The following is a 12,376-nucleotide window of genomic DNA, read 5'->3' as shown; positions in this document are numbered from 1 at the left end:
AAATGTAATTCTAGTAGATTAAAATAACAGATATTGCATTTTTTTTTGTTTATTATTTTAACAACATTGTTATTAAGAAGGATTTTCATATTAATGTAACATTAGTAATTATTAACAGTTACAAATAGAGAACTTTGAAAAATAAGTTGCTTCATTAAATTGAAAATTAAGGAAGCAGTGTTAAACTAAATATTAAAAATAATAGGCTTCATGATATGTAAGTAAGAGAAAGTTTTTTCAGGTAAATATTTAAAAGTTTATTAGTTGTTTACCATTACATTTTTTATTCAATTATTTTATATCATTTTACATATTTTTAATTCTTTCAAAGCGTATTTAAAAAAAATATTCTTATATTTTTGAATTTGTCAAATTATTGTGATGTTTAAATTTTGAATTGAAGACAAGATTTTTTTTATTTGAATGATTAAAAACTGAAGATATAATTATTACTTAAAGGTATTTAATAATTTCTATAAATAATCTTTGTTTTCTTATTGCTGTCCTTGTTACTATACATTGCAATATAAAAACAAATGTTCAGTTGTCTTGTAAGAAATAAAATAGTTTCTTGAACTAAATGCTAAATAGTTGAGTAAGCAAAATAAACTAAATATCAATAATGATAATATCTTTTCCAAGTTAAAAGTATTTATGCCATTACTGAGTACATTAATTTTAAAAAAATTTATTTTAAATTACCTAAACATATAAACATAATGATAATTGACAACATTTTTATTTGTATGCTGCCAGTTTTTGTTCAAATGTACAGATTAATAAATAATATGGCATTTTGAAGATTATGAGGTTTCACTTGAGAGATTTCAAATTATATACTAGTTAAGGATGTATTTATATAAAAAAAAAAGAAGTTACATTGTTATAAGTATTAAAATATCCTCCCCCTTGCAACTGTCATTGATATTAAAAATGACAATTTTTTATGACAATAACCACTTTATATTTTAATTTAATTGTTTTTAGAATGTTGTTACTTGCAATGAATTCTACTTAAGTTTTCATTCTATGAATTTACGTTCAAGCACAAATGAATAATATACAATTGCATCAAGACAATGAGCAGCTTTTGATAATAAGTTATAAGTTTTGTTTGGTAAAGTACAATTTAAGATTTTTGAAGGATTTTTTCCCATAATGCAGATAGTATTAATTTTTTTTTTTTTTTTTTTGATAAAGTGATGCAAAATTTTAGAATATCTCTTATTATTTTTCATTCATATTCAGTGGTAAGCTATTCAGAGGCAATAAACAAAAGAAGGTATTATCATCGATCTGATTAGAAACCTTATATAATTAAGCTTAATTTTTATCCAAAACCTTAATTTTATATCCACTTTATGTTAAAAAAATGAAGCTTTGCATTTTTATTGATTCAGTTCTTATTTACATTTTTTAGTTTTCTTAGTACTGCAAGTCATTTATAACAAAATCTATATTACTTCATTTTACTGTTCCAATAATAGCATACCATGTTGGAAATTTCGAATTGCATTTTTTAAATGTAAAATCCTTTTTTCTGAATTTGATATTGTAGTTATTGTTAGTAATAGAGACTAGACATCGACATGTTAATTTTTAAATTTCTATTAGATTTATATATTTAAAAATAAAAAATATTACCAAAAATCACTGATGAAATATAATATAAAATAATATTTCCTTAAGTATAAAACTGATTTAAGCATAATTTTAGAATGTCCAGAAGTAAGTATTTTATTGGATTTCTTTTCCTTCTGTCGAATGTTTTACAGTGTAACATAAAATGTGCATGATACTTTTATGTTGCTCTTATGTTACATAATTTGAGAAAAGAATATGTGTTTTGTAATACATAGATTCTGTCTTTAGTGGTATATTCCCATTATTGACAGAAAATAGTAAAAAGAAAAGAAGAAGAAGAAGAAAGATTGTCCATAAGAATAAAGTCAATTCAACTTTTTAAAACTTTTTTTTTTTTTTTTTTTTTTTGCTTACTGCACAAATGCAATATTTTCTTTGCATGCTGTATACTTAGTAGCAAATACTTTTCCTTTGATGAGTGATTAGAACAAGAGTGTACTTGTATCAAATTGTTTGAATTTCACTCCCTTTGCAGAACAATTTGTTTGATCTTTAACAGATTTATTATACTGTTCTGTATTTTTCCCTTTACTATTCTATACCCAATATAATAAATTTGTTATTAGTGAGGATAGAATTGTAACTACGTGGGTGGTGGAAAGGACATACTGCTGGTTACTATCACCTATATGGCAAGACACCTAATTTTAGAATGACTTAAGAGGAGGGGAGTGCTCTTAATTATATCTTATTCAAAATACTTCGTGTAGAGATGTTTGAGATTTATCAAGTCTTGTGATATAAAATTTAAACCTTTTACACACAAAAAAGAAAGTTATATCTTTCAGAATGTCTGCATTCTGATTCTTGAAATCTGTGTAGTGACTTATCTGCGGGTGTTTCATATTCACTACATGGATAATTTGCAATGATATAAAAGAATATATATATCATGACCAGATGGATGAGATACACTACGAAATTTATTTTATTTTGTATATTTTCTTCTTATTTCTAATATTCGATACTTTTTTTTATAAATATGTCTGAATACTTATTTTTAAAGCAAAGATAACATTTCCAAAATTAGTATTTAATATTACTTCAATTTCTTATAATGATAATTTCAATGACAATAAAAGAATGCAAATTATAGCTCTTGTAATATCAAATCATCAGTATGTTGTTGGATGCATCACTTAAATTTGATTATTTTTGAGTATTAATTTTAAAGGCATGTTTAAAATGCAGAAGTGTTTTGTATTCTGGTTAGTGAAACTTTATTATGGAAATTAAAGATAATTGTTATTATAGCAAATTGCAAAAAATAGATGTAATCATGTGAATAAAATAACAAAAGAATTTTAGACTTTCAAATCTTTAAAGTATTAAACAATTTTTTATATAAATTTTGTAAGTAACTATGAGTACCTTGAAGAAATATAATATAGTATTTTTATAAAAGTGGTGCTATTAGAATTTTTTCACCTTCCAAGAAATTTGTAAATTTGTTTAAAAAATTTTTCTGGACCCAGAATCTTCTCTCGCATGTTGTTGGAAATGGTATAATACATTGGAAAATAGTTTGCTCATTCATTTTAATTGTATCTCTGTTACCATAAGAATGGAAACTTGCTTTCTGATTATCAATTTCAGTGTGTGGACAAGGTCCCAATCAAATCTGAATAAAACTTGAATACATTTATTCGTAAAAAAAGTGTGTAAATGGCATATATTTGTTTGTGGAAAATCTCACCTTTTTTTAAATTATAAAAAAAAGTAGCATAAATGAAATTATTGTCTACTGAGACTGTTTTATATAACTTTAACTGATAATTGATTTATAAGTATTTTGCCACTTTTGATACAGTAAAGATTGTTTTCTGAATACAGATCAATATGAGGACAATAACAAAAGCAGTTAAAAAATTAAAATTTTAACCCCATGAAAATATTTAAAAAATTAAATGAAAATATTTAAAAAAAATTAAATAAATATAAGGGCTGAATAATTTATTAATTGTTGAAATTAATTATTGTACAAAATGATTTTGAATATTTGATTTTTCATTTATAGTTGAGAGCATTTAAGTCCCCTATTCAACAAATGCTTATTTTTCATCTAAATAGCAGATGAAAAATAAGCATTACACACATGCAGGGTGTACCAAAAAAAGTTGGACAAGTGTTTTTCCCCCTTAACATTTGTGATAACATGTGTGATATTTCCAATTGCAAAGTTACATCTAATAAGGTGGCCAAATATGAGAAAATATTTTACTTTTTGCAGAGGAGAATAATAAAAAGTTAGAAAAAGGAAATTTTTATACGGATACCATAGCGAAAAAATATCAATAAAAAAATGTTTGTATTCTCATTTCTAAGTGTAGAAAGCTTTATGCTCTTGTCTGTAAATTTTCCTACGATATTAGGAGACAAATTTATTGATTTAAACCATTTTTCTTTGCTTTTGATCAGACTTGAGCAAGTCTTTCATTGCTGTTCTTAGTAATAATATTCATAACATAAAAAAATTATTAAAACAAAATTAGAAAATGATAACACATTTATTAATGGTTAGATGATTCATTAGTTGAAATGCTTTTAAAGACTTGTTCAAAATGAACACCTTCGACACCTATACAAAGTTGCAGTCTTCTATACTTATGTAAAGCTCAATGTGTGTGTTGGCACTCTGCAGGCCAGACCGTTGGACCTACAGCTACCAAATTTGGCACAAGCATACCTTGGAGGTCGGGAATGTGCACCTGGATTCCCTTTTTTTAATTTTTAATTAGAATTTTAATTATTAATTAAAAACTAACTTTCCCGCCAAAAATTTTTCATTTTTCCCTACCGCCAAATGAGTAAGGCTTCAATTTTTTTCCCCACGCTAAAGAGGATAGGCTTAAGAAATTTTCGGCAGATTATTTCAAACGATTCTGTTTATTTTCTTAAGGTTTGATGCATTTAAAGTTAAACATTATTAATTAATTCATCTTTCAGATTCATTCTGAAATACTTATGAATTAAAATGAAACAGAATAAAAAAAATTAAAAATTTCTAATCTGCATAGCGTTACCCCAACTGGCGTAGAAAATTCATCCATTTGCGTTACCAAAATTGGCGTTGAAAATTCACGCATGCGCATTGTGTTCTGATTGTTGACAACGGATACGGACTTGGTTTTGAAGGCTTAATATGTTTTCGACAGATTATTTCAAACGATTCTGTTTATTTATTTAGTGTTTGATGCATTTAAAACTAAACATTGTTAATGAATCGATCTGTTCATGATGAATCTGAGAAAATTGTGTTGAAAACTCATATTTAAAAAAAAAATGCTTCGTTTCAGTTAAAAAAAATATTATTATATTTATTGCAGTTTAATCATTTCCACTTTAATTTAAAGCATAAATTCTACTGCAGCTAATAGAAAATTAAAGAGATACGTATTACGTTATGGCTGAAGGCCTTTATAATATTATGAGCGAATTATATTACTATTAGAATTCGAAGTTTTAAAATATTTTAATGAAGAAGCAATTAAAATGGGAGTTTTATAAAATATTTAATTATTAAAATTTTAACGTGCATTAAGATTAGCGAACCGACTGGTCGCCAAAGGCGACTAGTTTAACAATAATGCGTTTGCGATCGAGTGCATCACTTGTGACGTACGCTTTTTGAATTCATTGGAAAACTTCTACAGAGTGTGTCCTGCCAAAGGCAATTCATTTCTTCATCATATTGAAGTAGGTTTATTATGATGAACTCGGCTGGAATTTTCAGCTGCGTCTTAGGGGAAAAGCAGGACTTGTGATGACTATCAATTCCATGGAATGGGCTAGAAAACTTTAATGCATACGTTAATTTAGACACAATGCCAAGAAAAAACTCATTTGTCCAAATTTTGATTTTCAGAAAAGATGTTTTAATGTAACTGTAACTCTTGGAACAGTTTATGAACTCCCTGAATGTTGTGTGGATTCAAATTTCTTGCTTTGCATTATTCGCTACACAGTTGATTTTCGAATGTTGGGTACTGAACTGGTTATTCTTTGATGATTGGATGAAGCGCGACTAAAAAAATATTTACACACGACAATATTTCAATTTTGAATAAATTTGCATTTATGAAATGTATGTTTTTCATCTAAATTGGTCGTTATTCCTTCTAAATTTAAAAATAAACATATGTTTGCAAATTTTTTACGATAAAAACGCAAAACTTTGTGCATGAATAGATAAATGTAAGAGAAAAATGAGTTTTTCAATGAAAATTTAATTTTTAAACTTTTTACAGGAGCCCAAAGCGTTTTCACGCAGTTGTTCACCTGTTTTAATGAAACTTCGTAATTGTCTAGATGCAGTATCTAAACTAAGAATGGGATATTTATAAAAATAAAATATTGTTCCACTTTTTTTCCCCTGACAACCTGTTTATTTATATAATATATATTTCTTAATTTAAAAAGTCTGAAAAATCAGATATAAAATGTTTAGCTTTCTTTTCCTGTTTATTCGGTTTATTTTCTGAATTTATTCGGTAAGATTATATTATTCTTTTTTTCTTCCGTCAGTATTAAAAATTGAACTAATATTCCTTCTGATTGTTTTGTTATTCATCGAAATTTTTCATATCAGTATCGCATTTTACTGCCTTCTTTTACGGTATTTTCTGATAGTTTTACTCATTTAATTAAAGCAGTTAAGTAAAGATATGCTGCTTAAAAAAATAAAATTCTAGGCAGTCTTTTCTGGAACATGAATGTAGTCTTTTTATTGAATCGGAATTACCTTTTTTTTTTTTTCCAATAAAATTTCGGATACTGGACAAATAATAGTCTATGCGAATTTTTCTTTGTCTGTGTTATAATTTACATTGAAATTGGCATTTTCGTGTGATTTTTTCCGAGTTATGGTAATTACTAGTGACGCAAGCGTGCTTTTATTTTGCCGTTAAACTAATCATTTCGCCTTTTTTATCGCTTCTTTGTCTTCTGCCCTTCTTGATATGCCCTCATTTTTGCAATATTTTTTTTATTATCTGAATATGACGAGGAAACAATGCGGGCTGCCGTTAAAATTTCTCCCTTCCATGAAATTGATATCTTCGACACGTGACTTCTGATCGGAATGCTTTGTATGCGAATTTTTTATGACTTTCTTGAATTTTTCAGGAGTCATTCTTTCGCATATTGTAACATTTATGTTATGGTAACTGTCATAAACTGGTGATTTTGTATAATTACCACTCAATGGTAAATGTGATAATTTATCAAACTTGCCGCTTATTTTATATAATCTCCTATTCATAATGGAGAATTGGATGAAAGTCAGTAACCAAAAAAATTCATTTGATATGCTCGATATAGTAATTGCATTTTTCAATACTCTTTACAACATATAGTATGTATCTGCTGTAAGATATCCAGTAGAAATAAAGTACAAAGTCTCCACTTTTATTTAATTTTTAAAATTGAAATATTGTGTAACATTATTTTAATGAATTTTTTTATATTTAAACATTATCATTATTAATTGAAATATTATTTTATATAAGTTTTAATAACCATCATGACGTTCTTTTAATCCTTAAAAACAAAATTATGAGTGTTTGAAAATATTCTTTTTTTTTTTTTTTTTTTTTTTTTTTTTTGAATTAAGACCTCATTACTCTTTAAAATGATCTGAATTTATTACATTTCCCATTACGAGTTGGAGATTTTATAAACGAATCGGTAAATTTGATAAATAATCAATCATTTGTCACGTTTATCTAGTGATGATTATGTATAATCTCGGGATGAATCACATTCACCGTAACATATACATTTAATGCTTTTTTATATGAGTTGTATTTAATGATCGTCGCACTCAATATTTCGTTGTGTAGACAAGGAAATAATAAGCTAGATATTGTAAAATCTTTATCTAGAGTTTGAGTCTAGTTGTTCTAATAGTTGCTCTTGTATTGTACATAGTGCGGCCCTTTGTATAGCAAATGGATGGGTGAAAGAAATTTCTTTCATGCAGATAAGGCGCATTTTTACAAGGTGAAAGTTTTATAGTAGAAAGGCAAAAAGAGAGAAACAAGGAACAAAAAATTCAGCATTTGCCTGCCCAATTTTGTTTTTGTTGTTTTGTTTGTTTTTTATCCAAGGGCCATACTATTTTTACAGGGAATGAAAGATAACACTATTAGAAAGTATGCGAGGAAAACAACAAAAACAAGAGATCATAATTCTTAGAGAAAAATAAAAAAATAAAAAATTTCTTCCCTTATGGAGAGATCATCCCTTCTGGTTTGGATTCCCGATTTCAGAGGCATTTCGGATAATCCTTGGTCCTATTTACCGGAATATTGCATTAAAAGTAATTATAGTTGAGAGTCAGCGAGACTGTTCTGCAGTATGCCATTTTCTTCGTTCTCTTCCTACCATCCGAATAAGGGAAGGAAAAAAAAAAAGAAATTTTTATTTTTCTCTAAAAATTAGATTTCATAACAAAACGAAAAATTAATTTAAACTATTTGCGATTGAACTACAAAATGAATAAAAATACTGAAAAAGGTAGTTTCTATACAATTGGAGTTACTGAGAAAGAGCGAGAATAAAGTGAGGTAAAAAAAAATCACTTTTTTCAAAGCTTGAAAATGATTTAAAATCTCGATTTTTTAAATAAATTTTTATGGGAATAGAAATTTTTTTTAATTATATCTTTTATGTTTATATATATAATATCATCACGTAGATGAAGTGAATGTAGTAAGTCCAATAGAGATGAACACACTCAAGATCAACTGAAGAGTTTAATACCAATCTAACCGATTGGGAAACTACTTATATACAGTTCAAGAACCTTCTAGAATTTGAAGGTCCACAGAAATGAAGTCCCGCAGAAAATTAGGAATTTACATAAATAACATATTAGAATAATTAACATAAATTTGCATATTTAACATAAGTCTGACATAAAGCAAACTGAAATTAAAAATCAATTTATAACTGTTCGCCTTGCTTGTATTTGAACCCGCAACCTTCCGCTCCGCTATGATATGCGTCGTTCAGCTGACTGAGCCATCGGCGCTTGGTCGGAAGGAGCAATTTTCGCTACAATATAATATACGCGGTAATTGAAAAACGCGGGAGACTAGACAAATAAAATTTAATATAGTGTTCTTAATTAAAAGTGTTAAATAGCACAATTTGTAGATATGTGTCAAGCTTTAGGCCCAATTCGAAAACAAGAATTGAAAATTTTCTTTTTGGTGTCTATGTACATCTCCGTTTAAATCAATTTTTCAGACTTTTTCAACATCGTTCAATGTAAGCACAGAAAATGGAAATGGTGTGTATAAATATTCGAGGATGTGTATGGGTATTAGGGAAGGAAAGCGCCCGCCTCCCGTCCTTTTTCTCTCTTGTACATGCTAAATCTATCGTGCTATGCTAGTATGTATATGTAAAGATAATTTTCTGTTACAATAGAATCTGATGAAGTCTCATTCTTTTTATTTAGAGGTGCTGTTTTTTTAAATAGTTTTTTATTACTCATTTGCTCATGAGTTCTAGTGGTGTTCAAAACATGGTATTCAAAAAGGATTCGGTATTATTTTCTGTTAGAAGCAATAAAAGTATCCACCGAAATAACGATGCGAACCGTCCTCGTTCACACGCCATTTATTGAGTTCGCTGACTGATGGCCAATAAACGGTATAATAAATTTCCTTTCAAAATTCTTTCTCGTATAGCTGAGCAAACAAAAGTGTTACCTGCAAATAATGTTCTTGCGTGTTATTGCAAATCAAACGATGACTCGCTTCACACCCCTCCCCTGTTTTTGTTTCATTGTATCCATTATTTATTTTATCTTTTATTTTATTTTATATATTTCTCAAACTTTCACATTTTTTTTTAAGTTTCAAAAACGTTTGTACCCATTTAAATATTATTTTTTTACTTAGTGTTTACTTTTTATTGAATCTAACTAATGGGATAAAAATGTAATATAATGTAACATTTGTTTTTTTATGGTGTTATTTTTTTAAAAATATACAGATTTCAGAAATTTTATAATAGTAATTTGTGGAATTGAATATTTTTTTTAATGGAATTTCGCCTTTAAATGATATTATCATATTTATTTTCGTTTTCAAATGAAATACATGAAATATGTAAAAATTGTGACATAAAGGAATGAGGCAACATTGTCTTTCCTAAAATAATTCATTTGGAATTGAATAAGTAAATGCAGAATAATATTTATTAAAAAGTAATTATTAAATATAAAGAGGAATGTTTGGGTCACTTATAAAAAAATGTTATTTAATACAAAAATAAATAAATGAGAAAAGACCATATGACGCATTTAATAATATAATAAAATCCGCCATTGTTTTTTTAGCAACTGGTAAAAACTGCAGATCGATTTAAATTTTGTTAGTTTACCATTTTCAGCATACTTAGTCGTCTAACTGAATTTGAATTATTGGACCTCTACTTGTAGTCCGAGAATTCTGAAGTAAACAACTCGGTTGGAAAAGGTTTTTATTAGGACCGTAAATGTGAGTATTAAGTTGATTTGGTTTTATGACAGAAAAGTCATTCATATGGGAGCAAGTAAATGACCAATATTCAGAAATGTAGACGTGCCCTTAACGGAATGAATCTTAGACTCATTGATCAAGTATTGTTAATAGTGTCAAGGAGTGCCGTGTGATGACGGTTTAGTAAAAGCGTTATGAAAATGAATCCGATATGCCATATCTGTATGCATATATATAAAACTGTAATGTATGTGCCAAAGAAATCGCTCTTAATACTGATTGCTAAATGGTTTAGATTAATTATATTGACGTCCCGTTTTAAAGTAGTCTTGGTGCTATCTCGGACGGACCTCGTTATTTTGAACCGTAGTCAGATGACGAGGACGATACCTGAGCGACATCTCCTCTCCAAACCTCCACACCACACCAGCAAGAGGACTTTTGACCCCGACGAATTTAACGTGCACCAGACCTGCTCACACGACGATTCTCTGGTGGAATCCGGTCTCGAACCTGAAAGCCCTCCGATTCAGAAGCTGAGACTTTACCATCAGACCATCGCAGCTACTGTTTGAATGACAACGCTTGAATATAACAAATCTTTAAACGAAACATTTCAGACTGCTTAATTAAATGTTTTGTATTACTGCGGTTGGTTTTCAGTTTCGCTAATAAATGGGGCTCCAAAATATTGCTATGGAGAGAGCTGGTAGTCAGAGCAAACGGGAATTAAAGATTCGAGCGTCAAACCGGAAATTTAACAAGTTTTCCGTCGCCAGATGGGAAATCGCTTTGACTTAACTATTCCGTATTAATCGTTTAAAAGCCAATGATTTAGGAGACCCATTAACTCGAAATAAATCTTGTTTCGCCATTATTTATTTTCCAGTGTTTATGAATAGTAATGCTTATCAGTATTATAAAGGCCTGCTTGTTTTGTTTGTAAGGCAGTAAGTCGATGAATATAATATATTATTGTATTCTGTGCTTTGTATCAGACCATTTGTTCGTGTAGTTTCTAGAAAAGTAGGAATGTTTGTGGAAAGATGCAGTTTTCAGATCTGCAGGGACATTATGTTTGAAAATAACGTTTTCTTTCGTTAGTTTGTAAGATCACATCGGTGGCCATTTCGACCAGCGTTTTTTTCTTGACTAGCTTGAAATATTGCCAGAAAACTAAATTTTGAGCGAAGCAGATTAAAAAAATAATTAGGGTAAAGTTTCTACTAGCTTAAAACTATTTTCTAGATTGCATTACATCATTGAAACAAAGAAAAATAAAGTGACGAAGAATAATTATGTAGATAAAAAAATGGACGTATATAATCACATTCAGTTTTAACTATTTTAAATTCAAGTTTTCATGTTTGACTTTTCGATTTCCTAAAATTTAAAGGAAACCTGATTGTCTACAATCTACTTTGTTTTCAAGGTGTATTGTCTTGAGATTTAATTTTTAAGAATACAAATAGAAATATATATTCATTATGTTCGAAGTAGTAAAGTGTGCGTGATGATCGATTGGCAAAAAATGAATAATACAATGTATAAAAAAATAGGTATATATATATAATCTTCATGTTAAAAAATTATAGTTAGTATTTACGGTATTTTAGATATAGTAATAATTAGATTCGTTTGAACTTTTATTATTGAGTTTTATCTTTAAAAAAAAAACCCTTTTAATCAAGGTTTTGATTTGTTCTTAAGTAAGAGAAGAAAAATTATTCAGCTTTAAAAATTAATTCTGTGAAAAGAAATTGATAAAAAAAAAAAGTACAGATTAATATAATTTGATTTAAATAAGCAGAAGACAACTGTCTGATATCGCTTGTATTTTTGATTTTTAAATGAACTTCAAAAGAAAAACAACAACATCTAGTGTCTCTTTTTCTGTTTCTAAAAATCAGAAATGATTCTGAATCTTTTCCAGTTTATGTTTATACGCTTCTCACTTCATCCAAGCAAGATTAACTATTGATTCAATTCTGATGAGTTTGATTTTGTATAACTAAAATAAAGCCGTATGTACACCATATAAATTCACTTATTGTTATATAAAATTATTCATAAGTTCTATTAAATAGCATCTTTAATAATTTTTCTTTATTCCTGTATAAACTATAATATTATTCCTTTATGATCTGTGGTTTAATTTAAAGGACATTAAAAGAAATCTCTTTGATGTTTAAAATGGAATTCTAGAGCTCAAACTTTCCTAACCTCTGAGCATTGCTAGT

General features: G+C 27.9%; 1 protein-coding gene across 1 annotated transcript in view; it reads left to right on the top strand.

Moving 5' to 3' along the window:
• Positions 1-12,376, top strand: part of LOC129981015 (solute carrier family 12 member 3-like) — a 97,378-nt gene that overhangs the window by 889 nt on the left and 84,113 nt on the right. The window lies entirely within an intron of this gene.

This window comes from Argiope bruennichi, chromosome 8 (assembly GCF_947563725.1).
Source record: "Argiope bruennichi chromosome 8, qqArgBrue1.1, whole genome shotgun sequence".
Classification (NCBI taxonomy): domain Eukaryota; kingdom Metazoa; phylum Arthropoda; class Arachnida; order Araneae; family Araneidae; genus Argiope; species Argiope bruennichi.
This window is presented reverse-complemented; position numbering and strand designations above follow the sequence as displayed.